This window comes from Schistocerca serialis, chromosome 1 (assembly GCF_023864345.2).
Source record: "Schistocerca serialis cubense isolate TAMUIC-IGC-003099 chromosome 1, iqSchSeri2.2, whole genome shotgun sequence".
NCBI lineage: Eukaryota > Metazoa > Arthropoda > Insecta > Orthoptera > Acrididae > Schistocerca > Schistocerca serialis.
The window spans coordinates 815,172,685-815,193,962 of record NC_064638.1 but is presented as its reverse complement, the minus strand read 5'-3'; positions in this window follow the sequence as shown (position 1 = coordinate 815,193,962).

Genomic DNA, 21,278 nt, shown 5'->3' with positions numbered 1-21,278 from the left:
CACATTTCTTGGGGCCACTATGGTCCAGAGAAGTGTAAAAAGAAGATTGCTACTTACTGTTATGTGCCCAACCTACATCGTCGGATAAAGAAGTTGCTAAAATTCTGTGTCATCTGCCAAAAGGCGAAAGCTCTGAATATTCCTATTTTAATTCCATCGAAAGCGATCATCGCAGAAAGACCTAATCAGCTCATTAGCATTGACCTGGCTGGCCCTCTACCGATGGGTAGGGGAAGTGTCAAATACCTCGTTGCTGTTCTTGACAACTTCACTAAATATGTTCGAATGTATGTTATGAAGACATCTTGTGCTCCGCCTATTATACGCTGTCTTGAAAATGACTATTTCCCTAGATTCGGTGTCCCCGAATCTATACTTTCAGATAATGCATCCAACTTTACTTGCCGCAAATGGCGTGGGTTTTTGGCCCATCACAATGTCAAGCAGATCTTAATATCACGTTTTAGGCCTCAGTCGAATTTGACTGATCGGATCTTCAAGGAGTTTAACAGATTTGTTCGGACGTACATTCCAGACAAGCAAACTCATTGGGTTGATTTTGTGACACCTTTTGCGGAGATAGTCAATAATTTGCCACACACTTCTACAGGTTTTACTCCACACGAGTTGATATCTCGAAAGAAGGAACAGAATGAGTGGGTTGATCCTCTTCCCAAGATACCTAGCCCTGAGGTAGATCTAGATGTCAAAATTCGAGAAGCTTTAAGTTCCATTACCACGAATGCTCAATTAAGGAAGAAAGGCTATGATAAAAAAGTAAACAAAGTTGTAAATTACCATGTAGGTGAAAAGGTATTACTTAAGACTCATTTCAAGCCATCCTTAATATGTAAGAAAAATCGCAAGTGGCAACATATGTATCAAGGTCCTTACCTTATTTTAAGGAAACCGCACGTAGGGAGTTATTTATTAGCTGACCCGGCTACGGGGAGAGTAAAAGGCTTATTTCACCACCAAGACTTAAAGAAATTTTATAATGGTAGTGGTTAAGTACTGTCGTGGAAATGAATTTTTGCGTACTGGAAATTTCCTTGTGAGAACTGTTAATGATAAGTATTGTGTTGAACAGCGCACTGACTACATGGTAACGGCTGCTACATGTAAACTTTAAGTATTAAATGTTAAGTATGGAAAAATTGCTTATAGTGATGGACATTGAACTGATATTTCTTCAACAAGCTGTAGCAGGAGATTGAGGTTGCACCAAGAATTTCAATTTAACTTTAAGTTAGTATACAAAACAAAACAAAGAAAAAAAAACAAACAAAAGAAAAGTGCTTGCGAGGTGATTGCCCGGAGCTATACAAATATGTAAAGGTGAGAAATGGAGGAGGATGCGTAAATAAGCACTTCTCTCAAGGTACAAGAAGATTTATAAATTTATTTTTAGTAATGTAAGTACTTGAAGTTCTGTTGTAAAAGCCCAAATTACCTGCTAAAAAAAACATGTTGTGGTGTGGCAAGACAGCCAAGCCACTCGGAGGTAGCCGAAAGGCAGGCGTTAAGCTCACGCAGATTGGCGTGAGGTCTGGAACAAGGTAAAGTAATTATCCTATAAAGAAAAGAACGTAGTTCTTGGAATACTTAACTTTAATCCACAACTGGAGAACATCGCTCTTGTTTAGACATTATTACACTGAATATAAACTGGTAATGGCGCCTTGCTAGGTCGTAGCAAATGACGTAGCTGAAGGCTATGCTAACTATCGTCTCGGCAAATGAGAGCGTATTTGTCAGTGTAGCTTCGCTAGCAAAGTCGGCTGTACAACTGGGGCGAGTGCTAGTAAGTCTCTCTAGACCTGCCGTGTGGTGGCGCTCGGTCTGCAATCACTGACAGTGGCGACACGCGGGTCCGACGTATACTAACGGACCGCGGCCGATTTAAAGGCTACCACCTAGCAAGTGTGGTGTCTGGAGGTGACGCCACAAAATACATATTCAAAACGTCCAGACAATGAACAGGAGAGGAGGAAATATCTTAGCTTAAAGTTCAGTTAAAGCGTACTGTTAAATGAGAAAACAAGTGGTAACCCACATGTGTTCACGCAAGGAGACAATAAGCTGCAGTAAACCAAGTTAGGTGAAATACAGTACAAATAGAGGCAAACCATGAAGCATCAATAATGTAGCGTAAGTACTCTACGAGGCCATTAAATGCTATGAAAGTAAACTATTTCCCTGTGATCTGAGCCCAGTGTAAAGAGTATATGAGGAATGTTAGCTGACGAATTGATTTCAGTAGAATCAAGGTACTAAATAACCACACAGCAAGCCCCCTGTATCATAAATAAGTCCACGTGAAGATCTTCATAAGATTTGTAGTGTAATCTAGCGACCATTCAATACCCTAATTGAAGGCTAATCCAAAGAACAAGCAATGCAGTGATATTTAAACTTAATACTGACTATAACCAGAGTAAGACGTAGAAGTAGCAAAGCATGCTGTAATGAAAGAGGTTGAAATATATATATGTGGCTATGTTTATAATGATAATTTTATATACATGCAGATTTTATTGTAAAAATGTCTCCTAAGACACTCCTCTTATGAAATCCATTTTCCTTGTGCCCGTTCCTTTTGATCCTGGTTCATTAACCCAGACCAAGGGTCGACTTGTAAAAGGCACGTGTGCTTGGAGGCAAAGCAGTGCTTATGAGAAATGAGACCCGTAGCGCGATGAACTTCGCTAGCTTTGGTAATGTTTGTTATGGACAGGTTGCGTAAACCCAGTGAAATGTGGGCAATTCCATTCATGCGAAAAATAGTTAACACGCGTTACCCTATTTTTTTAACAGAGAACTATTGCTGAGTACATGAAGCGAAGAGGGAGACCTATTGTTATCCAGTCTGCCCTCAAATATAAAAAAAAATTTGGCAAGCACAAAGGAAAGCACAAAAGCGTTCAATGCGTACTCGTTAAATAGTAGATATGCTGCGTGGCAGTAGAAAATGATCTTGGGTGCACTAAAGAATAAATGCAACGAGTCTTGCGAAATCTGTAGTTTTCATAATGAGGAGATGAGCCCTTAAAAGAAAATTTGAAAGAATATTTTTAGATTCACTAGTGAAAGTAAACCTTGAGATATAAAGAGTCCATTCATAAAGCAGTTGTTCACTGGACTTAACAAAAGGAGTGATCATTAATTGTAAATATTAGCTCGTAAGTGATCTTTTGTAAATAGTAGAATATAAGTCTTGCTGTACCAATGGAGGAAACCTGCAAAATTGATTGTTTTGTAAATGAACGCTATTGACGAAGGAACTGAGCACGAATTCTGTGTGAAGATGCACACTGAAGTGCGACGTGCATAATAAAAATAACTGTTCAGTGTGTATTAGTGGTAGTGCTGTACTGCAAGTGTAAAAAGAAGTCAAGGCTACGACAACAGGTGCAACGCAAAGTTCAGTGTTGTTCTAAGTGCAGCGACAGCTAAAACATTCGTCGTCACTTACCCGTGAGCCTCATGGGAGGCAGTTGACAGGGGAGTATGGAGGCAGCTTCAGTGTCCGGCTCCCCCGACGGAAAACGCGCGCGAGGTGTTTGTATCGATGCACTCGCGTGATACGAAGTTCACAAAAAAAAAAGGAGCGATCGACGACCGGCAGCTCTGTTACAGCCTGAGCGCGAACGGATACTGAGTATTGGAGCTCACGCAACACTGTGCAGCCGCTGTGAGTGGCTGACGTGTGGGTGACGAAACAATCCAAACTTTAAACTTCTAACCGCCATGACTTCAATCGTACATACTGGAGGAAAGACATTTGCACACTTGTGTGACTACATTTTCATATGTAAATTATGCAATTTTCGTGAGTTGAAGTTAAGATGAGTTAGAAGTAGATTGTCAGATTACTCAGACCTTAAAGCCATTAATACCGGCACTCCTGAACACTGCTAAAATGAATTATAATCCTGCCTCTTGATGGACAAAGTAAATGAATGTGCACTATAGGAAAACCCTGAACTCCAGACCAGTCCCGATCCTTAACAAATATATCCAATAGGTTGTAAGTTATACTAATAATTTTTCACTTCTTCTGTTTCATATTGTAAATAAAAACTCGGGAAGCCACTTGAATTCCTGGCACCACAGTGGAAAGGACAGATATACTGCATGATGAACGCCGTAGACAGCTAACACAGCCGGCCGGTGTGGCCGTGCGGTTCTAAGCGCGTCAGTTTGGAACTGCGTGACCGCTACGGTCGCAGGTTCGAATCCTGCCTCGGGCATGGATGTGTGTGCTGCCCTTAGGTTAGTTAGGTTTAAGTAGTTCTAAGTTCTCGGGGACTGATGACCTCAGTAGTTAAGTCCCATAGTGCTCAGAGCCATTTGAACCATTTGAACAGCTAACACAGAAAGTGAAAGCATCACGAAGTGTAGTGCTACGCTATTAAACTGTAATTGAACCACAATGAGTCAACAGATGCTCGAACATTGTCCACTCTAGTTTAGTGAAAATAAGCACAAACTGTACTCATGTATTAGTTGTTAACCTCAAGAGAATGTAATTTCTGAATTCTATCCCCTGAAGTGCGAAATGAACGTTCACTTATTGTTATAAGCAAATATGGACCAAACTTAAATATGCACATTAATGTTAATCTTGGTATTATGGAATGAAGTGACTGATGAACAAAGAGTGAAAAGCTTTATTTTGAAAAATGATAAATATCTGATATATGTTTATAAATGTAATTTCAATTTATGTACTTTGTACGCCAGTAACATCATGTAAATGTCACACCAAAAATCACGAATATCTCATGAGGACATGAGGATCGAGGTAATCCTTCGGCATTCCCTCTCTCCTCATGGGAGGCAATGTGATATTCGCTATTTTTGACTTCATTAAAACAGCAAATACGAGTAGTTAATATTTTCATCCAGAAGGCAAATACTTGTTTATAAAGAATGATTAATGTATAATAAGGCGTCGCATAGCGACGGTGGAATTTTCTAAATAATGTAATTCGTCGTCTTTGGGCGGCAATATGAACAGAAAAATACGGATAGATATGCGAACCTTCACTATTTTGTTCGCTGGAGAACAAATGAAGCCTTGAGCGCTAAAGACTTGTACTGTTTTTCTTAAGTAAGACGGACGCAGATTTGTGGCGGTCTGATCTAATTTTTTTTTGCTACATAAATAAAAACGTGTTCCGTCTAAGTTTGAGTGAAGTGTAAGAAGAACTGTTATAACTTACCGTGACGACGCACGGGTGACTCAAAAGGACAATTGCTATATAAAAGAGCGCTCAATGGACATGATACGGACATAAAAATCTACCGTCATTGTAGTACTAAGCTTAAGGTACGATATATGTTTTAGTTATAATAAATATTTGTTCTGGGAACACTGAATCATTTAGCAGTGCTCATTCCTATCATCTCCTCAGTATTATTTTCATTTTAATTATGCATTTTGCTAAGATTACAGACACCAAGATCAGCAGTCCAATGTGCGTGTTACATTGATAAAAAGAAAACTGTTTTATCGTCATCTTGCATCAGCTTTAATATTGAATTTCCATTTTGTGTGATGTTACAGTTGTTTTTGCGCCCTTAAGAACTTTCTGGTCCCTTAGGAAATTGTTCTGTCATAACAATAACTTCACAACCGGGTATGATCGTATCTACGATCATGAAGTAATTAGACAGACGATAACGCAATTTCTTAATCAATAGCACGCTAGTTGTGACTGCCTCAAGCCACGCGAAACTGCAAGTAAAAACTATTCACATCTCATAATGCAATATTTTATGACAATGGTCAATCCATGATTCTTACGCCAATTGTGATTGATAAATCAGTAAACGAAATCTCAATTTCCAACTTTCCACTGAATAACAAAATCACTTTTATTTTGTAACATCACAACTTCTAATGAGCATTTCTGTTGCATAGAAAGCATGAGATCAGTACCTCTCGCTATCGTTATTAATATCTACGCTGTTACTTGTGTTTATAATAATGGCATTTATTTAATTTCATATAGACAAGATCTTCATCCATATCAAACAACGTGTTTAGTACATAAAAGTTCCACATAGAGAGAAACTCGATCATGACATTTACCCAGTAGTTGTTTCATTACCTCTGCAGAAGAACAGGAAGAGAAAGAACAAGAACAAGAAACAGAAGAAGAAGAAGAAGAAAACTGAAAATATACTCTGTGGAGAAATACTATCAAGAAATTGCATACGTTGCCTGTGATATGTTTCGGTGTCTTGAGTGAAGTCTTTTTTCCTGTCGTTATACCAAATCAACAGTAATTGCGGACATCACTAAAGATGGCGACTTGAGTGGAATTTCTACTTATTTGCGTAAAAGACCACGACCATTGTTAGCCATTGTGCAGACTCGTCTTGATTAGTCTTCGTGGATATTCTTTAGAACTATGATGTATTATCATAATATGTCATAGATGATCCCAATGGGAGTTGATCCTTCAACTACTTGAGATAGTAAAAATTCTGTTTTCTCATTTTCTCAAGAAACCTATGCTAGCCGGAATGTTCTTAATCGTGCCGCATCGTCTTACTTCTCCTGTGTTCCCACTCAAAGTCTGCTATAAATATGGGAACTGCGCCAGTTATATCTCAAAGTCTGCTTGGAGTCTTAGGCAGCAAGCACACACCGCTCGGAGCACGTGAAGGAATGGATCAACTGTCGAAATGGAATCGACAGATCGGCTGCAAACCCGAAAACGCACCATATACCGTAATCTCTCTGAGACATTATAGTGTCGGTATTTTCATACAGAGAAACTTGATTAGTTATTGTTGCAAATCTTCAATGTGTTCTCCCTTTGACACAAAAAACGGGAAGGAGAGATACAATAATGATCAATTAATACTGCAATTGTGGTAGGAGATATAAAAATCCTTAAAGAAATGTAAGAAATAAAGGAAGGACATAGGGTGACTCTTACATAGAAGACTACAGCAACCAACCACTTTTTACAATGGTGTTTGTTTATTTAAATAGCGCCCTTACCGGTTTCGAACCGACAGGTTCATCTTCAGACGGTTAGTTCACGTTTTAGATTTCACCTTTTGTTTCCCCAAGTGACGGAATTTACTTCAGGTGGTGGTCCCTTACAACCAAAACCAGATGTGAGACAACGTCTTTTTAACTGTAATTGTGTCTCGCAACAATTTTAAGTGATTTAAACAAATTATTATTATTAAAGGGAAGATGTTTCGGTTACTTACGATGAAGAATCCGCGCCATTATGTCCCAGTGCAGGCTGCTTATCATCTTGCAGCAACGAAAACTGTATAATGCACTTTTTTGTGTATAAGTACGCACATAATGTAAAGCACCACTCACACACTAAGAACTTTCATCGTGTGGAGATTTGTATACAAAGATGGCGATATTACAGCCATAACAATGGCAAAGACATCCACTCTCAGAGATATTTCATTATGTACATGTATGGGTCAGTAGATATTTACAAATTGCTAATGTCATATTACTTACTATTTACACTGAAAGAGGACTGATTAAAATTAAGATAAACAAATAAAGCAGTCAGTTATAAAGTGTTACTGCAGTAATATTAGATAAATATTATAACATACATTGGAACAAACGTAAATGATAAGGGCCAGACGTTCATAAATAAATATTATAACTATGGACATGTTATGGCGTACATTGAAAGCACAGTAAATGGGTTGGCATGGATGTGCATATATAAATATTACAACAGTTGACATTTCATTGTTTATTTTTCTTTAACTTGGAAAGCAGATGAATGAAATTTTGGAGAAAGGCTGCGTTGGCGGTTTGTTCGTTGAGGAGATTTTGTGGTGATTTGCTTTTATGTACATATATTTTAAACTGCTCAAGCAAATTCATAGGGCTACCTTTCTCAGCATGATGGAGTAGTTGTACATGGTCTTCAATGCTCCTTATTCCATGACTGTTGGTAGCTGTGTGCAAGGTGTTTGCGGATTTTGAAATGTTGTTCAAACGTATGACGTCTATATGCTCTTTGTACCGTGTCTCAATGCTTCTTCGAGTTTGCCCTATACAGCAAGAGGGCCAACGTTGACGGCTGAGTTGGTATAGGGCAGATTTTTTGTATGGGTGGTTGTGACTCTTTAAGTTGCGAACTACAAACTTCTGGAGTTTGTTAATTGTATGAAAGCTTATTTTAGTATTTGTGTTTTTAAATAGGTTCCTTATTTTATAGGATAAGCTCTCTAAAAAAGGTACTGCAATATATTTTCTGCTGTTTTCTACTGTGTCGTGTGTAAGTTGCTTGGTTATCTGGTGTGCAGCGTTGTTGGCTGATGGTTTTTGGATTTTTCGTGATTGCCTATCGTGACAATACTGTATCCATTGTTTAAGGCTTTGGTTTTAATGATACTTATTTCTTTTTTTTTAATTGGTTCAAGTGGAGTTTTGTGTAGGCGGTCCAGTGTTAATCGAAAATATGCCATCTTATGCTGGTCTTGATGACAAGAAGAGGTGTTGATACATATGTCAGTGGATGTTTTGGATAAATATCAAAATGATGTTTATGGTTTTTGTTCGTGATTTTTACGTTTAGGAAATTGATACTGTTGTTGGTCTCGTGTTATACGATGAATTTAATGTTTTTGTGTATACTACTCAGATTCGTTGCAAGATGATAAGCAGCCTGAACTGGAACGTAATGGCGTGGATTCTTCATCGTAAGTAACCGAAACATTTTCCCTTTAATAATAATAATTCGTTTAAATAATTTAAAATCGTTGCGAGGCATAATTACAGTTAAAAAGACTTTGTCTCACATCTTGTTTTGGTTGTAGAGATCCACCACCCGAAGCAAATTTCGTTAGTTGGGGAAACAAAAGGCGAAATCTAATGTAAAACGTGAACTAGCCATCTGAAGATGAACCTGTCGGTACGAAACCGGTAAGGGCGCCGTTTAAATAAATAAATAGCATTGTAAAAAGTGGCTGGTTGATGTAAACTTCTGTGTAAGAGTCAACCTATATTTTGTAGACAGCCACGGGCTCGAAATGTCAGTTTTTGACAAAATAGCATAAAAGAAGAAGGATGAGTAAAAATTAGACTTACTGTAAACGAAAGCGAGACAAAATACATGGTACTGATCCAGTGTAAGGCTAGAAGTAAACTATATGATCTGAAGGCCTTTAATAAATGTTGTAATGGAGTCAGATGCTTCCATTTATGCACTGTCTGATCAAAGACGTCCGGAAACCTTTAGTAGACGTCAGCACCGTGTGTGTCCACCCTTGACGTCTATGACGATTCGAACTCTAGTGGTGGCACTTTCAATGACGTGTCTGAGTGTCTGTGGAGGAATGGCAGCACATTCTTCAAAAACCTGAAACAAAGAAGGTTATGATGTTGGATTCCGGGGTCTGGAGCGATCTCGAAGTACTAATTCATCCCAAAGGTACTCCACTGGGCTTAGGTCGGGACTCTAGTCAGCCAGTCCACTTCACGAATGTTATTGTCCACAAACCATTGCCTCACAGATGGTGCTTTATGGAGGTTGCATTGTCATGCTGATACAATCAATAATCGTCTGTGAACTGTTCTTCTGCTATAATCAGTACGCAGTGCTGTAAAATGTATTCATATCCTTACGCACTGATACGTTTATTCAGCACAATTACGGGGACCGCGCCCTAACCACGTAAAACACCACCACTCCTTAACACCTCCTCCTCCGTATTTCACTGTCGGCAATACACATGATAGCAAGTAACACACCCCACCGGAGTGTCACAGGTGATAGCGTAATCCGCCACTCTAAATTACTCATTTCCAGTAATCCACTGCGCAGCTCCGTCACTCCTTACGTCACCTTTAGCGGCGCTTAGCGCTGATTACATAAATTAGTAGATTATTAGGAGCTATTCGACTACTGTACACAATTATTTTTAGCTCCCTACGCACAGTGATTGTGCTATCTGGACTGCTGGTATCACCTTGGAACTCAAAGTGATTCCTTCCGCTGATTTCATGCGACTTCGTACAACCACACTAGCAACGCCCGGCAGTTTTTGTCTAGTACTGATTTAGTGGTGGTTGTTGCTTCGCATTCCCACTCCACATCACCAACAGTCGTCCAGGGCACCTTTAGAAGGGTGGAAATGACCGTATTGGATTTGTTGCTCAAATGACATCCACTGAACAGTCCACTTTCGAAGTCAGTGAATTTCCCTCACCGACCCATTCTACATGTACATCTACATGGTCACTCTGCAGTTCACACTTAAGTGCCTGGCAGAGGGTTCATCGAACCATTTTCGTACTACTTCTCTACCATTCCACTCTCGAATGGCGCGTGGGAAAAAGGAACACCTAAATCATTAAGTTCGAGCTCTGATTTCTCTTATTTTATTATGATGATCATTTCTCCCTACGTAGGTGGGTGTCAACAAAATATTTTCGCATTCAGAAGAGGAAGTTGGTGATTGAAATTTCGTAAATAGATCTTGCCACAAAGAAAACCGCCTTTGTTTCAGTGACTGCACCCCAACTCGCGTATCATATCAGTGACACTCTCACCCCTATTACGCGATAACACGAAACGAGCTGCCCTTATTTGCACTTTTTGGATGTCCTCCGTCAATCCTACCTGGTAAGGATCCCACACCGCGCATCAGTATTCCAGCAGAGGATGGACAACTGTAATGTAGGCTGTCTCTTTAGTGGCATTGTCACAACTTCTAAGTGCTCTGCCAACAAAGCGCAGTCTTTGTTTCACCTGCCCCACACTATCATCTATGTGGTATTTCCAATTTAAGTTGCTCGTTATTGTAATTCCTAGGTATTTAGTCGAATTGACAGCCCTTAAATTTGTGCGATTTATCGTATACCCAAAATTTATCGGATTTCTTTTAGTACCCTTGTGGATGACCTCGCACCATACAAAAATTCTCTCTAGATCGTTTTGTAATTGGAATTGATCGTCTGATGATTTTACTAGACGGTAAATTACAGCGTCATCTGCAAACAATATAAGGGGGCTGCTCAGATTATCACCTAGATCATTTATGTAAATCAGGAACAGCAGAGGGCCTATGACACTACCTTGCGGAACGCCAGATATCACGTCTGTTCTGCTCGATGTTACTCCATTTGCACGTAATTTGATTAACAGTCGCTTGTGAGGAACGGTATCAAAAGCCTTCTGGAAATTTAGGAATATGGAATCGATCTGAGATCCCTTGTCCACAGCACTCATTACTTCATGGGAATAAAGAGCTAGCTGTGTTGCACAAGGACGATATTTTCTGAATCCGTGTTGGTTATGCATCAGTAAGTCATTTTCTTCAATGTGATTCATAATGTTCGAGTAGTTACTGTTTCTCTACTGACAACACCACACTCCCCGCCTCCTTTTATATTGGTGGGTCCGCCTCTCATGACAACTAATGGTTAGTTTCACATTACACATGGGTGTCCGGATAGTTTTCAGCAGATAGCGACCATGCCAGTAATATTAATGAAAACCTGCAGGCTCTATTTCCAGAGTTTTTAGTTACTGTTACCCTGAGAAAAACGGGACATGGCAGGCGGCTTATGACGTGAGTACTTAAGCGGACGTTGTTATCAGGAAAGGATGAGACCCTCTGGATGGCGAGACTGTCTGCATGCGGTAGTCCACCAGCATTCCACTGGGCGACTGTGTGGAAGCGGCAGGCGATGTGTGTCTTGCGGCTGCGGTCACAGCTTGACTTGGACAGGCGGCTATGATACTCACTAGCCATCATTGCACTAGGAACCAAAGTACTGAATCATCTTCGAGCAGTAATGAAGTGACTTTCACGGAGTATCTTCAACAGAGATTAGGAGTGCATCATTACAGGAAAATCTCGCATAATTAGGCCGCTTACACTGGAAAAAATTGAAATTTGTGGTAAGGACTATGGACCAAACCGCTCGTAACATGTAGCCTCTCCCGTCCCTAAATTTCTCTGGAACTCAAACTGATCTTCCCCGAGGTCGTCTTCCACCAGTTTTTCAATTCCTCTGTATATGATTAGTGCCAATGTTTTACAACGATGAATTTTTGAACTGATGGTTCTGTAGTTTTCATACCTGCAGCACCTTTCTTCTGTGGAACTGGAATTTAACATTCTTCTTGAACTCTGAGTGTATTACACACCGAAGTAACATAAGTCAAGGGATACCAACTAATATCGTTTCGGACCTCCTTTTGGTCGGTGTAATGCAGCTACTTCATGGACTCAACAAGTCATTGGAAGACCCAAGTAGAAATATTGGGCCACGCTGCTCCTATAGCCGTACATAAATGCGGAAGTGTTGCCGGAGCAGGATTTTGTAAGCAAACTGACCTCTCGATTGTGTCTCATAAATGTTCGATAGGATTCATGTTGGGCAATTTGAGTGGCCAAATCATTAGCTCGAATTGTCCAGAACGTTCTTCAAACTAGTTCGGAACAATTATGGCCTGGTGATATGTCGTATTGTCATCCAGAAAATTTAAATCGTTGATTGGGAATACGAAGTCTATGAATGGCTGGAAATGGTCTCCAAGTAACCGAACCATTTACAATCAATAATTTGTTCGTTTGGACCAGATGACCCAGTCCATTCCTTATAAATACAGCCCACGCCATTTTGGAGCCACAACCAGCTTGCAGGGTACTTTATTGGCAACTTATATCCATGGCTTTGTGTGGGTTGCGCCATACCATACCATCAGCCCTTAGCAACTGAAAGCGGGACTCATCTGAGCATGCCACTGTTTTCCAGTCGTCTAGGGACGATGCTGCTGGCGATGTGCTTTTAGTAAAGGCTGCTGCTGCCAATGCCCATTAACGACAAATTTCGCCGCACTGTCCTAACGGATACGTTCGGCGTACGTCCCACATTGACTTCTGCGGTTATTTCAGGCAATGTTGCTTGTCTTTCAGTATCGACATCTCTACTCAAACGCCACTGCTCTCGGTCGTTTAGTGAAGTACGACGGCCTCTGCACAGTCGGTGGTGAGAGCGAACGAAATTTTGTATTCTCTTCACACTGTTGACCCTGTGGATCTCGGAATATTGAATTCCCCAATGATTTCCGAAACGGAATGTCCCATGCGTCTAGCTCCAACTACCATTCCGCGTTCAGAGTCTGTTAATTCCCATCGTGCGGGCATAATCACGTGGGAAACCTTTTCACATGAATCACCTGAGTACACATGACAGGTCCGCTTAGGCACTGTCCTTTTATACCTTGTGTCCGCGATACTATCGCACACCGGTATATGTGTATATCGCTACAACATGACTTTTGTCCGCTGTGGCCGAGCGGTTCTAGGCGCTTCAGTCCGGAACCACGCTGCTGCTACGGTCGCAGGTTCGAATCCTGCCTCGGGCATGGGTGTATGCGATGTCCTTAGGTTAGTTAGATTTAAATAGTTCTAAGCCTGGTGACCTCAGATGTTAAGTCCATATAGCGCTTATAGCCATTTGAACCATCTGAACTTTTGTCACCTCAGCGTATACGTCCATAGGAGACCAGTGATCTTCCTGGCGGCTAAATTTTAAAAGTGAATGTCCTAGTCACACAATACTTTATTTAAATTAGTTGCTGATGTACTGACTTCGCGTGTACATGTTGCTGCTAAATTCGTAGAGCTGATGATGGCTGAAAAGCCGAAACGGGTAGACGATCTTAATAAAATATTTTGTGACTAGTGAACTAGCTTTTGTAATCTAATACGAAAATGTCCTCCTAAATTAGATTTTCACTCTGCAGCTGTTAAGTAACTTCCTGGCAGATTAAAACTGTGTTCCAGATCGAACTCAGTCGGTGGAGCACTTACCTGCGAAAGGTAAAAGTCCTGAGTTCGAGTCTCTGTCTGGCACACATTTTCAATCTGCCAGCAAGTTTCATGTCTTCCTAAGATTGTGTCTTCATACATCTGACTGGCCAGTCACAAAACAAATTATTCAAAGATTAGTTTTGTAGCTGTTCCAGTAGGCTCTATTTTTCCACACAAAAATACGCACACACTCGCGAAGAAAGTCTTTTTCTGAAAGCATTCCTTCGTTCTGCCAAGATACGTTTTCTCCGATATCTGCAAGCTTCATGGAACGTGTCCACTTGTCAGTTCTGTCGTCGAAAAGCGCCTTTTTTTGCCTTATCCGCGTACACGGCCGTTCCTTCCGGTCAGACAATGTCTCCTCCCCCACCAACAGAGGTGGCGTTCTCCACCTGCTGCGCGGAAGTCGATAGTGGGGCGAGAAACTTTCCTCCCCTGTGCCTTAGCAGCATCAGTCTGGCTCACTTATTGTCTGTGGTCGGCTGGTCGTCTCGTCTGTTTCATTCGTTACAATCTGTGTTAGTGATTCTTAGTTTGTCATGTGTGAAGGCCTCGCCCTGGAGCTAAAGGAAGGGCAAGGAAGGAAAATAATTTGAGTTTAACGTCACTTAAGACAACGAGGACATTAGAGACAGAACATGAAGATAGGGAACGATATCAGCCATGTCATTTCAAAGGCACCAGCGTGGAATTTGCCTCAAGCAATTTATGGAAACCAAGGAAAAGTTAAATGTAGATGACTGAAAGGGAATTTGGGACAGATGCAAACCTGAACTGTCATCCTCAAGAATGCGAATCCAACGGTCTGACATATTATACAGTCGCAACACTCACTTACCGTCTAACACTTGGAGCGACACAACCGCCCTTAGCGCCGAAACAGCCAATCGTATGCTTAATCTTCGCTTTCAGTCGTTTTTCTACTTATTTAACGAAATAGTTATTATGTTTTTGCATTACAGGTATTAAGAAATGATCAAGAGACATGAATGATCTTGAAATAAATGTAAAAAAATCGTATTTCACTCATTCAGTGTCATAAGCCACAACTTATTCATGAAGAAATACACTCTAACACAAAAAAAAAAAAAATGACGCACCAGGAAGGAATAATCCGAATGGGACTGTAATCGGTAGATGTGATGTATGTGTACAGAAAAACAAATCATTATAATTCAAGAAAAATTGCCGTGCGGGGTAGCCGCGCGGTCTAGGGCGCTTGTCGCGGATCGAGTGGCTGTCCCCGTCGCAGGTTCGAATCCTCCCTCGGGCATGGGCGTGTCTGTTGTCCTTAGTCACGCTGAACGATTGTCTTCAGTCGTCATTGGTCCCGTTCTGGCAGGATATTTTTCCGGCCTCAGCGATGTCGGAGATTTCATGTTTTACCGGATTCCTGATATTTGCGGTACAATCGTGAAATGGTCGTGCGGGAAAATCCCCACATCATAGCTACCTCTGAGTCGCTGTGTCCCATCGCTCGTGCGCCGACTATAACATCACGTTCAAACGCATTTAAATCTTGATAACCTGCCATTGTAGCAGCAGTAATCGATCTAATAATTGCGCCAGTTGTCTTATATGGGCGTTTCCGACCGCAGCGCCATATTCTGTCTGTTTACATATCTCTGTGTCTGAATACCCATAGATATACCAGTTTCTTTAGCGCTTCAGTATACGTAAAGAGCAAATGACCCAACTAATTTCTCTGAGCTACACCCAAAGACACTTCTACATATGTCATTGACTCTCCATCCAAGAGAACATGCTGCGTCCTCCCTACCAAGACATCCTCGATTCAATCACATATTTCATCTGATACCCCATATGATCGCACTTCTGATAATAAGCGTAGGTGTGGTACTTAGTCAAACGCTTTTCGGAGATTGGGAAATATGCATCTACCTGACTGTCGTGACCCTTGGGGTTCAGGATGTCATGTGAGAAATGAGAGACTTGGATTTTGTATGATTTATTCGAAATCTATGCTGGTTAACTTAGGGGTGGGCGTCCTATTAGAGACCTTTAATTATGATGGACACTCAGAATAGCTTAAGTCCGGGAGAGTTGGACTACTAGGTGAGACGGACCAGTGGAGTATTCCACCAATGCTGTTCTAGTAAGCTGGCAAGCTTTATCGTATTGTTGCATGATTTTAGTATTAAGGGGTAGCTGCACAATATTGACGCAGGTTTTTACTACGAGCTTGGCAAGAGGTCGGGGTTGTCTATCTCTCCCACACAAACGGAAGAGATGGACCAGCGTTATTTGACAGAGATACACCACTTGATAGAGAGATGGAGCACTATTAAATTTAGCTTCATGGTATGTGAAACAATCGCACGGAAGATGACAGCAGTCTCAGGCTATATTTATATATGTCTGTGTCAACAAACGTAAGAGCAGAATCTCACGCACACAGACCAGCTCATCAAAAGACCTACAGATACCAAGCACATCAAAAGAGCAAAGTTATCTGCAAAAGTCAAATTCCTTTGCTGACACAACTTCGGACTCCACTCTTACTAAACCCAAAACTTTCAAGATTATCACCTCGTAAATGACTACTCCTAAGCCAACACAGACAAAACATTTGGATGTAATATCACCTGCTCCCAAAACTATGAATTTTAAGAGGAAGGCACCAATTGTATCCAAAGGACTAAACTCTGCTGAAAATATTGTAACTGTAAAGAAAAAGACTGATGAGAAAAGAATGTAAACAGAGAAAAGGCACAAGATCACCAGAGGGAAATACTAGTGAAGAGAAAAAAGACTGAAGAAGCTCAATAAGAAAAAATGAATATGTTGATTGTGGTGAAATCTGTTAAGAAACTAATAACAATGACGATTGGATTCTGTGAGTTGCCTGTTCACGGTGTTCAACATTTGGTAATAAGTGTAACTGCTGTGGTGAGAGAAAGACAGGCTAATGCTTGAACAAAACCAACAACTCATTAGAAAACCCAATGTTCAATCATGTTTTATAATAAACTGGTAAAATTGTTTTGTTCTAAAATATTTAATACTATAATTTTGTATTCACTACAACTTATTTCAAATACAAATATGAGCTTTAACTGACTTCTTCTTTCATGTATAGCCCTTTTTTATGGTCCGTCTCTCCCAGTAGACTATTTCATCTCACCCATTAACCTATGGGTGAGATGGAACTCTCACATATATTTTCATTTTATCATATCACTTGTATTTTGAGTGCCAGTGCGTCAGTAATATATTGTACTTAAGATTATATGACACTCTATATAAACATTCTGCCAGAAGTCAAAAATATGTGAAAAACACTCAAATTTTAATCCGAAGAAAGGAAGTGGTCCAATTTCCCCAGATCTACCATTTGTTCTAAGTTTTTGCAACAAATCAATGTGAAGATTATTGGATGGTAGGATTGTGGATCCCTTTTGCTATACATGTTGAAGATAGGTTTGACACGTGCTTTCTTTCAGCTCCGAGATCTACGAAAGATTCTAGTTAACAGAGTGGCTAGCTCAGCCACGAACTTGATACAGTATCTGATAGGGATTCCATCCACTCTTGGGACTTTGTTCAGTTTTAACAATTTCAGCTGTTTCTCGACGCCAGTGACATTAAGATTTTTTTACTTCATCTTTACGGTGGTACGAGAATGTAATTGGGGCAAAAAAAAGGTCAAATGTGTGTAAAATCTTATGGGACTTCCCTGCTAAGGTCATCAGTCCCTAAGCTTACACACTACTTAACCTAAATTATCCTAAGGACAAATAAACACACCAATGCCCGAGGGAGGACTCGAACATCCGCTAGGAATTGGGGCAATACTCCTGGGTTTTCCATTGTAAAGGATCTTCTGAAAACTTGAGTTAAACATTTCTGTTTTTACTTTGTTACTCTGCTTCAGAGCCTGACCTATCCACGAGTGACTGGACACTAACTTGGGTGCTACTAACAGCCTTTACATACGAGGGTGTACCCCCACCCCCCCGCAAAAAAAAAAAAAAAAAAAAAAAAAAAAAAAAAAAAAAAAAAAAACGGAATAACGAAATCTCCTGGCAGATTAAAACTGTGTGCCCGACCGACACTCGAACTCGGGACCTTTGCCTTTCGCGGGCAAGTGCTCTACCATCTGAGCTACCGAAGCACGACTCACGCCCGGCCCTCACAGCTTTACTTCTGCCAGTATCTCGTCTCCTACCTTCCAAACTTTCATATCAGCGCACACTCCGCTGCAGAGTGAAAATCTCATTCTGAAAACGGAATAACATTGCTGTGGGTGGAGATCGTGTAGTACGCATTTCTGCCGCTAGGCGTGTATAGTGCAACTCACTGCCAGTTCAGTGCCGCCTGTGTTATCTACCAGGCTTGTGCTGTTCATCTGCAGTGGTTGTGTCTGCTAGCACTGGTTTGTTATTGTTTCGTTTTTTGTGATGGCAAGTTTAAGTGACCAACGTGCAGCTGTGAAATTTTGTTTTCTACTCGCTAAAAATGCAGCTGAAACTATGTTAATGTTGAAAACAGCGTACCAAGATGACGCTGTGGGAAAAACTCAAGTGAACGAGTAGTTTGATCGATTTAAAAATGGCGACATACCTGTTGATGACAGACTTGGTTCTGGAAGTCCATTAACTGTCCCAATCGATGAAGATATTGAAAAAATTCGAGAGCGTTTGCTCACAGACCGTCGGCAGACGCAAGTGATTGTCAGAGATTAGTGGATTATGCTGGATCTCGGTTCAGAAAATTTTGTTGGAAGATTTGGGAATGACAAGGTTTGCTGCCAAGTTTGTTCTTCTGGTTCTGATTGACAATCAAAAGGAACGTCAAGCTGAAACATGTCGTGCTTTGAAACAACAGCTTGAAACTGATCCAAATTTTCTGTCAAAGGTCATTACTGGTGATGAATCATGGTGCTATGATTACGACACAGAAACAAAGCAAAAGTAAATCCAGTGAAAGACATCATTGGCATCCTATTCAAAAAATGTCAAAAAGTCAAATCAAACATCAAAACAATGGTGATTTCCTCATTTTATGCCAAGGGTGTAGTTCATTCAGGGTTTGTTCCCCCAGGTCAGATCCTCAATCAGACCTCTTATTTAGGAGTTTTAAGAAGATTGCGCAACAGTGTTCGTCAAAAAAAGACTGGACTTTGGTTCTTCCACCACGGCAATGCACCTGCACACGTGGACCGTTTTTGGTTAAAACTGACATGGTTCCGCTGCTCCACGCACCTCACTCACCTGACATAGCTGTGTACGACGTTTTCTTATCACCACGCATGAAAAGGGACATGAAAGGACACTGATTTGAGAACACTGAAGAAGCCAAGAAAAAAAAAGAACGAGGGATGAGCTCTCGGCTATTTCTAAAGATAAGTACAGAAAATGTTTCGAACAGTGGAAGCATAGGTAGGACAAGTGTATTAGTTGTAATGGAGAGTATTTTCAAGGGGAGAAAGTGGTTTTGTAAGCAATTTGAAAATTTACAGCTTCTAAAAATAATGCTGACATTTTTTTGGGGTGCGGGAGACAAGTACCCCCTCGTACTACCAGAATGTCTTTGGGTTTTCTGAAAGATCTTTCGACAACATGCTGCTGCGGTAGTCACTGAAGGCTTCATCCTAATATCTACTGACTGTCAAAAGCGTTTATGGCACTACAAACAGTCCCTATTGCAAAAGCTGTTACAAATCAGTGTAAACGGTTCATATCAGATATTGTATTCAGAAGTGTTGCTTTCTGTCGACTTGGAGCGTAACTGTCGCAGAGTGTGGCAAAAATGAGCAGGAGTGCCATTAATGTACACTACTGGCCATTAAAATTGCTACACCACGAAGATGACGTGCTACAGACGCGAAATTTAACCGACAGAAAGAAGGTGCTGTGATATGCAAGTGATTAGCTATTCAGAGCATTCACACAAGGTTGGCGCCGGTGGCGACACCTACAGCGTGCTGACATGAGGAAAGTTTCCAACCGATTTCTCATACACAAACAGCAGCTGACCGACGTTGCCTTGTGACAAGTTGTTGTGTGCCTCGTGTAAGGAGGAGAAATGCGTATCATCACGTTTCCGACTTTGATAAGGGTCGGATTGTAGCCTATCGCGATTGCGGTTTATCGTATCGCGACATTGCTGCTCGCGTTGGTCGAGATCCAATGACTGTTAGCAGAATATGGAATCGGTGGGTTCAGGAGGGTAATACGGGACGCCGTGCTGGATCCCAACGGCCTCGTATCAGTAGCAGACGAGATGACAGCCATCTTCTCCGCATGGCTGTAACGGATCGTGCAGCCACGTCTCGATCCCTGAGTCAACAGATGGGGACGTTTGCAAGAGAACAACCATCTGCACGAACAGTTCGACGACGTTTGCAGCAGTACGACTATCAGCTCGGAGAGCATGGCTGCGGTTACCCTTGACGCTGCATCACAGACATGAGCGCCAGCGATGGTGTACTCAACGACGAACCTGGGTGTGTTGAATGGAAAAACGTCATTTTTTCGGATGAATCCAGGTTCTGTTTACAGCATCATAATGGTCTCATCCGTGTTTGGCGACATCGCTGTGAACGCACATTGGAAGAGTGTATTCGTAATCGCCATACTGGCGTATCACCCGGCGTGTTGGTATGGGGTGCCATTGGTTACACGTCTCTACATCTTCTCTATATCTACATCCATACTCCGCAAGCCACCCGACGGTGCGTGGCGGAGGTTACCCTGAGTACCTCCATCGGTTCTCCCCCCTACTCCAGTCTCGCACTGTTCGTGGAAAGAAGGATTGTCGGTATGCCTCTGTGTGGGCTCTAATCTCTCTGATTTTTTCCTCATGGTCTCTTCGCGAGATATACGTAGGAGGGAGCAATATACTGCCTGACTCTTCGGTGGAGTTATGTTCTCGAAACTTTAATAAAAGCCCGTACCGAGCTACTGAGCGTCTCTCCTGCAGAGTCTTCCACTGGAGTTTATCTATCATCTCCGTAACGCTTTCGCGATTACTAAATGATCCTGTAACGAAGCGCGCTGCTCTCCGTTGGATCTTCTCTATCTCTTCCATCAACCCTTTCTAGTACGGATCCCACACTGTTGAGCAGTATTCAAGCAGTGTGCGAACAAGCGTACTGTAACCTACTTCCTTTGTTTTCGGATTGCATTTCCTTAGGATTCTTCCAATGAATCTCAGTCTGGCATCTGCTTTACCACGATCAACTTTATATGATTATTCCATTTTAAGTCACTCCTAATGCGTACTCCCAGATAATTTATGGAATTAACTGCTTCCAGTTGCTGACCTGCTATTTTGTAGCTAAATGATAAGGGAACTATCTTTCTATGTATTCACAGCACATCACACTTGCCTACATTGAGATTCAATTGCCGTTTCCTGCACCATGCGTCAATTCGCTGCAGATCCTCCTGCATTTCAGTACAATTTTCCATTGT